Raw genomic sequence first — 13,134 nt, 5'->3', positions numbered from 1 at the left:
TATATATATATATATATATATATATATATATATATATATGAGCAATATTACACTTATAGCAGTGTGATATGGCTGTATGTGATTCGGCCATAGGTAATCACAGCGTGCCAATATACAGCCATATTGCACTGCTACAAGTGTGATATTGTGTTTATACAACAGTTCGACGTCACATGTGTGTAACTACATAAGAAACAACAGAGTGTCTTTAAAAACCCTCTTTTGTGTAAACTACTTCCATCCGCCACGGATTCAAATCTCAGGTTGACAGTTTAACAGCTGAGCACAACCCTCCGCAGGGCTCGCACAATTTCAAAATCCCTGGTAGCCCTTAGGGCAGGCATTCTTCAGATTTTGGTAGCCCAAAATGAATTTAATTAGCTCAAATAAAAAAGACATCGGCTGAAGTTCACTGTGGACAAATCAGCATGATCGAAAACTTCAGTGATTTTATTTTTTCTTCAAATAGCAAGTCAACAGAGTAAGGGTGCAACGGATCCCAAAATTCACAGTTCGGATCATGATCTGGATTTTGAGTCACAGATCGAATCACTTTTCGGATGAGCAAAAAAAAGAGGGTGCTTATTATTTAAAGAACACTTTAAGTACTCCTTCGATACCACAGCAAAAACTAGTAACATAACTAATAAAGGTCAAACATTTTTAAAGACAAGTGAACTATCAGTAATAAAATAACAAACAACTTACAAGTATAGCCAAATTTACAAATAAACTATCTAACATTAGTTTTCAGGCACAGAAATGTAATAATTACGTGTAAAATAACATTGCATAGTGTTTACTGTTTAAATTAAAAATAGATTAATCGTTGTTAAATTTGTGTTTTGTTGTTTGATTAACATTAAGGACACCAACAGCAGCAGGTATTTATAGGCTCTGTCCTTTTAAGATTGAATGCATGGATCCAATACAATGATTCACATGTGATGTCTTTCTGCACTGTTTACGTTCACTTAACCGACTGTGTTTACGAGAATACTTGCTGAAATGAGCATTTTGAGATCATTTTCTGTGCATGTATCCGTTCAAGAGCAAGCATACCAGAAAGAAGAATCAATTCTGTGTTCGCACGCTGTCTGAAATGCGGGGCCATGCAAGCCATTCATGAGAGCGCCAATTCATTCTGGCGCTCTCACACACTTACATTCTCCTTTCACTTACATATATTTCTACTCTCACACCTTACATTCTCCTGCAATATAACAAAGAGTGAAAAATTTAAGGGGGTCTGAATACTTTCCGTACCCACTGTACATATATTTCTACTCTCACACACATATATTCTTGTTTCACATACATATGTTTCTGCCTACATATATATACACTTTTACTTTTCAGCACATACATGTATTCTGACTTTCACGCACATATATTTACACTTCCACACATATGTATTCTTTATTCTTACATACCTACATTCTAACTCATACATATATTGTCACTTTCACATATGTATATAATTCACTCATATGCATGCATGTCTTTTTTTTCTGGTATACATTACTTCCTCTTTAAATAGGACGTCACTCTCAAACCAGAAAATACATATGCAAGACTTGCTCAGCTCATCCTAACACAACTATACAATAATGCTATTCAAAGTCATCCTGTTTTTTTTACAGTTTTATTTTATTTTATTTTTATTTAAATTTGTAAAATTTAATTCTGTAACCTACTTGTTCTACAGATCTATGTACAGTACAAGTGTTATGATAATGATTTTGATAGTGTTGACAGGGCTTAACGCTAAGGACATTTTCTACTGGCCCGGTTGGGCCAGTGGTTTACATTTTTTTACTTGCCCTGCAAAATTTTCACAGGCCTTGCCACAATCAGTCAATCAGTCAGTTAATTAATTAATTAGACTTTATGTTCTAAATGTTCCAAACCACATTTTGTCATGAAAAACACACTCGAGGAGTGGAACTGGAATGACAGGAAACAACATATGAAACAGGAGTTGTTTATGACAGCACGAACCTTCAATGAATGAATCAAACTCACTAAGAATGCCAACAGTTTCTTTTCCACACATCATTTTTTATATCCATGTATGTGGGTACAGTCAAATGATATAAAAGTCTTTACTGCCGACTCACTCGTAAAAACAGTGTAAGTGTAAGTCAATAGGCCTACTAAATACTATTATTAAATACTACTATTATTTATATAAAATGCTATTTATTGAATAATATTTAATAAACAACAACTGCAGCTATCATAAAAGTTGCTAGGCAATTCAGTCAAAAGAACAAAGGCAGCGCTCTGTTATACAGCATTAAAGTTGAAAATTGAAAATGAGATTTTGCCCTCAGCCAAAACTATTTGCTCGGAACAAATAATAGATTAATGAGACCAAAGACTGCCCGTTATATTTCCCCAAAACTAATTATATCTCATGTTTAACCACTAGAGACCACTAGAAAGCATTGATTAACATTAATGTTTATTTATTAATTTACTAATACATTATTAAAAGTTACTGTATATCTGTTAACATTCATACCGTAGCTAACACAAATAAAAATGAACAGTTGTTTTTATTAACTAACGTTAACAAAGATTAATAAATGTTGTAACAAATGTATTGTTCATTGTTAATGCTAGTTAATGTTAACTAAAGGAAGTTTATTGTAAAGCATTACCTCAGTCTGAGACAATGGGGCTTTGCAGAGGATCTCATAAGCAAGTGTCTCTGTCAGTTCGCGTTCAAAGGAGAATAAACTTTGAGGACTGTAGAAATGTGCAAAGCTTCAAATATGCAATTTGTTGTGGAGAACAGTATCTAGCACAATGTTTGTGTGTTTCTTCCCACAAAGGATGCATCTGTTCAAACACTATCTATGCTAATATGATGCTTCAAACACGTGTAGCTCAGAAGTTTCCGATATATAAATCACCCGCAGGTGGTCTGGTTTCATTTGTAGATGGTTCGGATTCATTGCTAAGACTTAGTTTCAATTGGGACATCCAATATATACTGACTGATTGATATTTGTTTCACTATTTTCAAATTCAACTCCACAAACATGCGCATATTACTATTATGTCCTTACATTGTAAACATAACATAGTGGGTTAGACTAACAAAAACTGACAAATTATCATTTTGACAAGCGTATTGTATGCACCTATAGGAAGAGGGAAAGTTAAGAAAAGACTTGTAATTGACCATGAAAACTCGTGTTTAATATTTTTTTAAACTAAATATATGAAGTTATAGTGAAATAAGACATTATTATTGTTATTATTAACATTTAGTAAATGACATCCATTTGGAAAATTACCAACTTCTCATTGGGTAGGCCACAGTTGAAAGTGGGTGGACCCATGCCCACATGGGCCCACCTGTTGCTTCGCCACTGCATTACACTGAAACATAATTTCATGACTCACTTGATATCCCACGGTCATATCAGTGGTAGGTTGTCTGTTTGCGCTCTGGAGTTGTGATTTGAGGTGAAAGTAGATAGATTACAATATGACATTGTTTATTTATCCTTTTAAAACACTGGCATGTCTCCTGATTTATCTTGGGAGTTGGCTGTAGAGCTTGGCAGATGTTCATTATGGTGGGTTCAATTACACAAGTCCAAGTAAATGATCTAGCAGGAATGAATCAGTGAATACGGAAGATTATTTGCTGCTAACTGCAGATGCTATTTTTGCAGTAAACAAACCTCAGAGAAATCTCTGAAACATTCAACATTTTATGTCATCTGCAGTGACTTTTTAAAACAGCATTTGTTCTTGCAAAAAAGGCCTCACTGGTGACCTGATGAGAAACATGCCATCTGCTGTAGCTTTTGATGCATCACATCACACTGGACATCAGTGACATCGTCAAATTCATTGCTGGTTTTCATGTGTCATGTTACAAATGTCATTTTCAGTGAGAATTTAAATGAGTTAAAAAAAAAAAAGTTATCGTATGACTTCAGAAAACGTATAAAATAGTGCACAAGTCTATAATTTTATTGTGCTGTTTTGTCTATTTTGGCCAAAAGAAGTGGTCATTATAAACTGTTGGTGTGTAGAAAAGGAGTTTTCTGATTTCTCTGCTTTTGTTTCAAGGGAAAATAACAGCATTTTGGTTTGGAATGATATGAGGGTGAGTAAACAATGACAGAATTGTAAAGGAAAGGTTTCTGTGTCCTGTCTCTTTAAAACAGGTGCAACAATGATTTAAAGGGAGGTGAATTGTCCATCAAACACTCTCAGTGACATTTGATACCACTCATTCTACTATAGACTGGATCCTTTGAAAGTTAATGTCAGACCAAAGATGAGAGAGAGAGAGAGAAGATACACCTGATTAGAGGGGGAGTGAGAGAAAGAAAGAGTGACACCTGTGCTCTGTTTTCAATATTCCATGCATTTAAAAGAGAGTAAGAATCCTCTGAAGATCTCGAGAGTGAACGTCATCACTTCAGCCTTCAGACTTAAATGTCACATGAATTCCTACTGGAGTCATATTTTGGGCACTTTGTTGAACATTTAGCTCTCAAGACACTACAGTTTGAAATTTCAGTAACATCTGCTATGTCATTTTTAACCTTCTCTCTTTCTGTCTTCCATCAAGTCATGTCACCAAAGCTTTTATCTGATGCTTCTTTAATTCAGCATTTCTACTATTCATTACAATGATTTTGAAAGCTTAGAAAACACAATTCCATCATCTAATGGCACCTCTTCTGTAATCCACAGGGCCATCTGTGTGTGTCACAGTTATGGACTTCTTTTGTTGTGTTTTCATTTAGTTTTTGTCTTCATGCCCATTTTGAGTTTGACCTAGTTTCTGTCTCTCATTTTGATTAGTTAATTATGTACACCTGTGTTAGTTAATTATCTTCGTTTGGTCTGTGTATTTAAGTTGCTCCCTTTCAGTTCTTCCTGGTCCAGTATTGTTGATGATGTTATTTTGCTGTGTGTTCCCTTTGCCTTCATGGATTATCATCTTCTTGGATTCTATTAAACTCTTGTGTAGACCTGCATCTTCGTGTGCCTTTCCTCTACATGTAGCATTACAGTGTGTAAGTGAGCAGAGTGTTTGTGTGTGTCCAAACTGAAGTCCCCCGAGACGGTATTTATTGATGCTTCTTGTAATGTCACAGTCTTCAGACATTGATTAGAGATATGACAGTGCTTATCTGTTCTCCAGTGCTACTGTTTACTGAAGCCTTTAGTGACTTTAAATCAAACACAACTGGATTTATTTTCATTATTTTCTTCTATCCCTCTACAGTCCAACTGAGACATATTTATTGATCATTCAGAACTTTTTTTTCTATATTTTTCATCCACAAGCACCTTTTCTGTTTGATTCTGCATCATTTCTGTCTTCATTATTTCTTCTTTGAGGTCTGTTTTTTCTTTTCTCTTATTTATTTGTGTCTGTCTTTTGACTTTAAGTAAGTCTCATAGAATCAGCATTGTAATTATGCAACTTTAGTGTTTTAACCAGAAATGCACCTCCAAATCTTTCTTTTCTTATTTTTACCATCTACAACACGGTGTCATTTAAATAAAATTTAATTGGCAGTGCAATAAACCAGTCAGGTTTTGTCACCAAACATATTTTCAAGAACGTTCCTCTCTAGGGGTGTGTGTAGGACGCCAATTGATCAGTCACCCACACTCTAAAGCAGAAAGTGTGTGCTAGCTCCTTCACCACAGTTACCGCCGAGAGAACAGAAGCCAACCGTGGGAAGTCTCTGATCAGCTAAGCTTTGAAGATCTTCAGCTCAAAGACGATCCTAAAATTAACCTACAGTAGTCACATTTTCAGCAACTTACAAGGTGCTCAAAAAACAGCAACTTTTTCAAGTGTAATGGCTTTAGAGACCAAAGAAGTTGTCGAGTGTCGTTAAATTATACTTGTTTAGCAACACTTGAGGTTTTCAGCGACACTTCATTCACAAAAGGATAAAGAAATCATTTAACAAAACAAGAAAAGCAAGTGGCAAATGGACAAACAAAAATGCTATTTAAAATATGCATATATATAGGGTGACCATACGTGCCATTTTCCCAGGACGCGTCCTGATTTAAAGTCTGGAAAATAAGAGAACTGACTTGCCTTAAAATTGACTTTGATTTATACTACATACCTGCATAGTACAGTTGAGAAATTCTTCATTACATTCAGTACATACTTTGAAAGTACTCAGAGCAGCCGTCATTATGGTTATTTTTTTAACAATTCGCCAGTTGCCATTCACAGCTCTGTTATTATATATCATCCTTATTTCTGTTCATTTAACTTAAAAAAAAAATAGCTGCAGCTTTCAAAACCCTTCTAGGCTATACAATCATTGAATTTGTCAAAAATAATACAGAATAATAGTGAATATACTTTAAAAAAAAAATGAAGAAAGAAAAAAATTATGATTTATGATTCATGAGAGGCTTCATACCCTCAGCTTGCTTTAAAAAATAGATTAAAAGCCAACAGAGTGGGTTTATCACACAAGCCCACTGAATGGAGACTGTAACTTCAGAGAGAATTTTTAAATAATCACGAGTCACGTGATTTTCTGAAGAAGTAATTAAAGGGTGTTGGAATCTGGCAAATTTTTGGAATCTAGGTGTGGATTTAATATGGAACAGTGATGTACTGCGCTTTGATAGAGGCTGGGGTCTCCTCCAAACCCATTCCATTTATAGGACTTGTCTGTCACGGCTCCACAACCAGAGGAGCAATTAACAATCCAGCTGTGCTAGACTAACAATGCTAATTAGCACAATAATCGGCCATAGTGTGGTGATTTATACATAAAAATAGACACACAAACACAAAACAAAGTGTAGACAAACATCCTCAGTAGACCTGGCCTCACCATTCACTGTTGCTGTGAAAGTCAATCTGAAGTCAAAATTCACTGTTTTCCAGTAAGTACATATATATTTTATTAATATTTATTCATTTATTTGACCATTTTGTTTCACTGAGGAATACATCACATGGAAGTGGAACAGGTTGTGAATGCTATGTTATGTTGACTTTAAGATTAGATCATCTGACTTGAAGGCCTGTCACTATGGAGAAACAAGAGAAAAAAATTCAAAATATGGGATGGTATCTCACAATTTTGGTTGGTTGATTCTGATCTACATAAGGTCATTTCACATAACTCCCTTTTCAATTAATCAGCATGGCTTTTCACCAGCATATGTTGTGTTTTGCATGCATGCTCTGCGTGCAGCTACCTTGCTAACAAGCAAGACGTCTTTGGTCAAACTGCCTCACCAGAAGAACCCACCCTGCATTTCTGTGCCTGGTCCTCCAGCATTAACTGCCTGGGGTCGGCAAAGACTTGCCGTAAGACATATTTTCCAGATGACAGAGAAAAGAACTTAAAATGCTCTGTCACTTTTGATACCTAGAAATATCTGATGTAATACCTTCTGATTTTCCATAAAACCATGATGGCTGTGGAATGACGTTTTTGTATTGTGCAGTCAGGGCTTTCTGCACTTTTCACAAGGACAGACAATGTTGTTTAGCTGCCAAACAGCGTTTGTTGTACTTTTTTCTTCTGGGACACACTAGCTTTTCTACCATCATTGATTTCAAGAGAGCAGAACTCAAGTGGAAGAAATTAGGCTGCTGTCCTGTTATTTCCACTTTAAGGTGTACTGGGCCACTTCAGAGGAGTTCACGTGGATTAAGAATCTTGCTTAAGTGTCTCCTCCAATATTTCAGGTTTTTCCTGGAACAGTACTTTGAGATCTGAAGTATTGAAGCATTTTTTTCTTAAGATTTTCTCTTTAAAAATTGTACCTCTTGCAAAAAAAGTTAACTTTTAAACTGTAATTAGTTTGAAAGAGAACATTTTTCATTGTTAGAAGCTCCATCCAGGCTGTACTGCATTTCTGTTTACTGGAAAAGAAAAGAGACCGGCAAGGTAAAATGTCAATAACTCATTTTTAATGTAAAATTTCTGAGACAGGAGCCTCGTGTTTTCAAGGCTGCTTCCTAGCCTGTTGTAATTCAGGGCATCAAACCTGAAATAGCTTTTCTGCGTGTAATTGCAGGTGCTGCACATTACATATTAATGAAGGACACAGGACAGAGTGGAACTATATGAATAACTCACTCTGACAAAGTCAGGAACAACTTAGTGCCGGGCTGTCTGCTTGAAGGAGGCTCTCTTTTCATCCTGTATTGCCCTGTTAGCAATGGTTTTTAGTATGAAGAGGGGGTGGAGCCAGTGGTGTAGTCTAGTTTTTTGTAGTGGGTATACTCTGATATTCCCTCCCAGCCTCATACTCACCGTCCCACAGCAACACCCCATAAGCACCACCACACTCACTAATTCATACAATATGCATCTATGTAACTGACAGCATTCTGAAAGACTGCTTATGTGATATCAACATGTCAATTTATTATAAGAAACAGAAGACTTTAACAGCCAATGACATTTACAGCTGGGGAGACTGGACTGATTTCTTTCTGTGTAGTGTTAATCATTTTCTCAGCCAGTTACATTTATCTTAAGAATATGGTCCCTGGAGAATAAGTTTTATCATCTGGCAATTTTCAATGCACATTTAAGAGTGAAAGAGAGAAAGCCAACATACTGTTATACTATTTAAACTGATTATTATTCTTCTGAGACCAATAATTTTCAACTGTACTGTATTTCCTCTTAGGGCGTTAATGCTACAGGCACCAAACTCGTCAGAGACCTTGGACCTGATCTGTAGTTTGTTTCTATATCTTTTCTTACTAATGAGACTTAAAGTTTCAACAGTTATCAACAATCAAACATTTTCCATAGACTTGCATTGGCTGAGCAAAAATGCCCTCTCTAGAGGACAACTGCAGTCCACTAGAGGGAGCCACAGGATAAGAAATCTTCTCTCCCCTCATTTACTTTTGTTTTCAGTCAGTTAAATTTACAAATAATTGCATAATTTTTCTTTTATGCCGCCAAGCAAAGCTAATATATTTTATCATGACCAGGTCAGGTAGTGACTACCTGATGTCCAGAGGCCAGTGTGAAAGACACTAGGGACAGTTGACTGATCTGTCACTGCTCCGATGGGGCCACTGGTGCGTCCTCACGAAAGTAATCATTTGCACGTTTTTTAAGCTTTGCCAATTAAAACATTCAAGCAATTTGTGTCATCTGCTGCAGCTGAAGCATCAGTAGCTTCAGGGGCAGGCTTACGAAAACACTTAAAGAGTGTAGTTTGAGTTTGCTTTCGTTTCATATCTCCTTTAGTGATTCATTCAATGCTGCGCAAGAGTTGCACAATAGCACTGGTCATCAACAGAAACAGGCGTGATTTTCAAAAAGTAGGTGCGTCGCAACATGGATGTGGAGAATTTATGAATGAACGTGTGAGAGTTCTGTTACAAAACGATGTTGTTACGTATCCTCGTGCTTTTGTGGGTATACGGAAATCCTTCACCTTTCCTAGTGTGTATACGGCGTATACCTGCGTATCACGTAGACTACACCACTGGGTGGAGCAGAAGAGGAGTGGTTGAAGAAAATGTGTGGGGTGTGGACGATGGAGAATAATGCAGTGAATTAGCTATTCCTTTCTCTCTCCTCCCCACGTGCACCTTCTTTTCATCCTTGTCCACTACTGTACAGAAAAAAATCCATGAAAGCAAATGGGACTTCAAGTCAAAACCTGTAAATAATTGCAGCCAATTTACTGGAGAGAGAAAAAAAAACAGAAAAACTGTAATGCGAATTACTGGTTTAAACAAAAATATGTATGGAGCCAAATGTTTAACGTTCTTTATGATTACAATAAAATAAAACCAGTTTCTTCCAGCACTTCCTATTCCTGACCTCATATTTTGTCATTACAAATTACACTATCACACGGTAATGCTCTATATCAGTGATATATCATATCTTCTGTACAGTATGCATTGTAAACAACCAGATTGTTATAACACGTGACACATACGGATGGCGTTTTTGAACACCAACACGCATTCTGTATAAATTAGTCCATTCACACAGAATGCGTTTTGCATTACACTGTGCTGCTTTTCCCATATTTTTCTATGTAAACATAGCTCAAGTTCAACTTAAAAAAAAAAAAAATGGGGTTGTCATGTGATGAAAGAACAACTCAGACCTGAAGCCTTGGGAGATTAATCATTTCTCTTTCCGGTACAGACTGCATAGCCTCTAGTCTATGGGGCTGTCACGTGATGAACGAACGACTCGAACCCGAAGACTCGGGATGTGAACTAATCATTTCTGTTTCCTGTAAAGACTGCATAGATTTCAGTTAACCTTACGGGGATGTGACGTGACAAAAGAATGAACCACCCGAAGAAACAACACAGCGGAGCCCTTTATTTGGGCCACCCGACCGTGACACTGCAAACAGAGCCGGAAAGAGGAAAGGAAAGAGGAAAAGAGAGGAAAGAGAGCCAGTGTCCTCATCAGACATAGACGTTGCGCAAACCGACCCCCGCTATCCAGAATCCTACTGGCAAACGTCCAGTTCCTGGACAATAAACTCTGCGAACTGAGAGCCGGATCTCTTTTCAGTGTGAGATGAGGGACTACTCTATTATTTGCCTCACAGAAACCTGGATATCCCAGGAGGTACCAGACTTAGCCACATGCTTACAAATCCCATCCAGACAGCATTCCTGCCCGCATCCATGCCAGCATCCTTAAAGGGGTCATATGATGCGATTTCAATTTTTCCTTTTTCTTTGGAGTGTTACAAGCTCTTGGTGCATAAAGAAGATCTGTAAAGTTGCAAAGACTAAAGTCTCAAATCCAAAGAGATATTCTTTATAAAAGTTAAGAGTTAACCACGCCTACCTAAAACGGCTCGTTCTAACACGCCCCCACATATCTACCTCACTATGTGGGAAGATTTGCATAACGCCGTCCAAATGTTCACGCAAAGAAAGAAGGCGTAACTTTTATTCTCTCTGTAGTATTGTTGTTGCCGCTGCCGCCATGTCCTGAAGACGCTGTGTGCTTCGTTGTGAAAGCGAAACTACTTTGTTTGGTCTTCCAAAAGAGGACGATATCCGCTTCGTCATGCCTAGAGCTGATCTGTGCTGGTCGCTGAGGGAATACATCAACTTAGTGCTGTGGATCCTCAGCTCACGCTAAGCCGCGGCTCCTTCGTCGGATCCGCCGGCCGTGCCGTTCTCAGCCCCGCCGCCTCGGCTCACTCTATGTCCCCACTGGATGCAACAAATGCCTCATTTGTAATGGGTTTTAATGTTTTTGTCTTGTCGCTCCGGCGGGACATGGCATTAAGAGTATGGTGAGGGGCGTAACATTTCCGTCACACGCTTGAGGTATTCGGCCAATCACAATGCACTGGATAGCTGGCCAACCACAGCACACCTCGCTTTTCAGACCGATGAGCTTTGTAAAAATCGACGCGTTTCAATAAAGGCGAGGCATAGAGGAGAAACAATAATGTACAGTATGTAAAAAATAATGTGTTTTTTTTTACTTTAAACCGCATAAACACATTTCATTACACCAAATACACAAAATAATGTTCTTTTTAGCAGCATCATATGACCCCTTTAAAACAAACCAACTAGCAGGAGTTTTCACAGACATTTTTAACCTCTGGTCCTTGTCTGTTGTCCCCAAATGTTTCAAAACATCCACCATTGTGCCCAAACAATAGACACCCAAAGTCACCTGCTTGAATGACTGGTGCCCCATTGCTCTAACCCCCACCATCAGTAAGTGCTTTGAGAAACTCATCAGAGATCACATCTGCTTTGTTCTACCGCCATATCTCGACCCATTGCAGTTTGCCTACCATAACAACCACTCCACTGACGACGCAGTTGCCTTCACCCTGCACAATGCACTTTGCCATTTGGATAAGAGGAACACAGTGCTTAATTTGTAAATGAATAATTGCCAGATTCAAAACAGCAATTAGTCACTAAACGGTGATGCCACAATTATAAGAGAGCATAGTTCACAAGTTTCAGCATTAACCTAACTAGGGCAAGCTTCAAACCCTGGGTCAAACACACACACACCACATATTCGCAACTCAAACTTGACATCGCAATCTGTTCATTATCAAAATAAAATACAGTCAACCAAAAATATAAAAGGTTACACTGGTCAATTTAAATAGTCCGTGGTATAACTGGTCCACTTTGGATGCCAAGCACATTTTTGCTCAGTGAAGAGGATATTTCTGTCGATATACACATGCGCGTGAAGTACAAAGCCTCTATTATAAATAACATACCGTTACATTTAAATGATTTGTTTTGAAATGTGAGGGGAACTAGGCTATGATTATAGTGTTTATACATTATAATATTTCACTTTATTTGGTATTATTTCTGGTATTTCTGGTGTTATTACACTCTCTCCAAACGTTCTGCTCACAAAACAATAAGCAGTAAGGACCAATCAATGACAGCGAGTTTGAACTTAAGAAAGCTGACTGGTCACGGTCAAAAATATGTTGAGGACCAATACATAACCTCCAAATACATAAACCTGTGCTCGCTCTCATATGCACGCACGCACTGTCACGATCTAAAGCCGGATCCTTAAAAACAATTACCGGAATGCAGAAATCCAAAATCGGACATTTTCCGGAACAGGATTCGGCAGGATCCGGCTCAAATTAAGCACTGGAGAACACCTATATGAGAATGCTGTTTGTCGACTACAGCTCAGCTTTTAATACAATAGTGCCCCCTAAGCTTGTGCTGAAACTCCGGGTTCTGGGCTTGAACAGTTCTCTGTGCAGCTGGATCCTGGACTTCCTGTAAGTCATACAGCAGGTGGTCAGAGTTGGCAGCAATATCTCCTCCCATTGACCCTCAAAACCGGTGCCCCTCAGGGCTGTGTTCTCAGTCCTCTCCTGTAATCCCTATACACACGACTGTGAAGCCACATACAGCTCAAATGTCATCGTCAAATTTGCTGATGACACAATGGTGGTAGGCCTGATCACCGACAATGACGAGATAAAGAAGAGGTGCGCACTCTGACAAACTGGTGCCATCATAACTACCTCTCTCTGAACCTCAGTAAGACCAAGGAGCTAGTGTTGGATTCAGGAAACAGAACAATGAGCACTCCCCCATCATCACCGACGGGATGCCAATGGGAC

At 38.1% G+C, this 13,134-nt stretch overlaps 1 protein-coding gene and 1 long non-coding RNA gene across 4 annotated transcripts in view; one reads left to right on the top strand and one right to left on the bottom strand.

The window, feature by feature from the left end:
- Window positions 1–13,134, top strand: part of LOC107654854 (glutamate receptor ionotropic, delta-1-like) — a 281,413-nt gene that overhangs the window by 164,266 nt on the left and 104,013 nt on the right. The window lies entirely within an intron of this gene.
- On the bottom strand, window positions 1,150–1,330 carry LOC107654855 (uncharacterized). Its single transcript, XR_001630371.1, has 2 exons — window positions 1,294–1,330; window positions 1,150–1,202 (listed from the first exon to the last, which is right to left on the bottom strand). It is a non-coding gene; the product is annotated as an uncharacterized LOC107654855 (long non-coding RNA).

This window comes from Sinocyclocheilus anshuiensis, unplaced genomic scaffold (genome assembly GCF_001515605.1).
Source record: "Sinocyclocheilus anshuiensis isolate Anshui unplaced genomic scaffold, SAMN03320099.WGS_v1.1 scaffold335, whole genome shotgun sequence".
In the NCBI taxonomy this organism is placed as follows: Eukaryota; Metazoa; Chordata; class Actinopteri; order Cypriniformes; family Cyprinidae; genus Sinocyclocheilus; species Sinocyclocheilus anshuiensis.
Note: the sequence above shows the minus strand (reverse complement) of the source record. Positions and strands in the feature narration are given on the sequence as shown.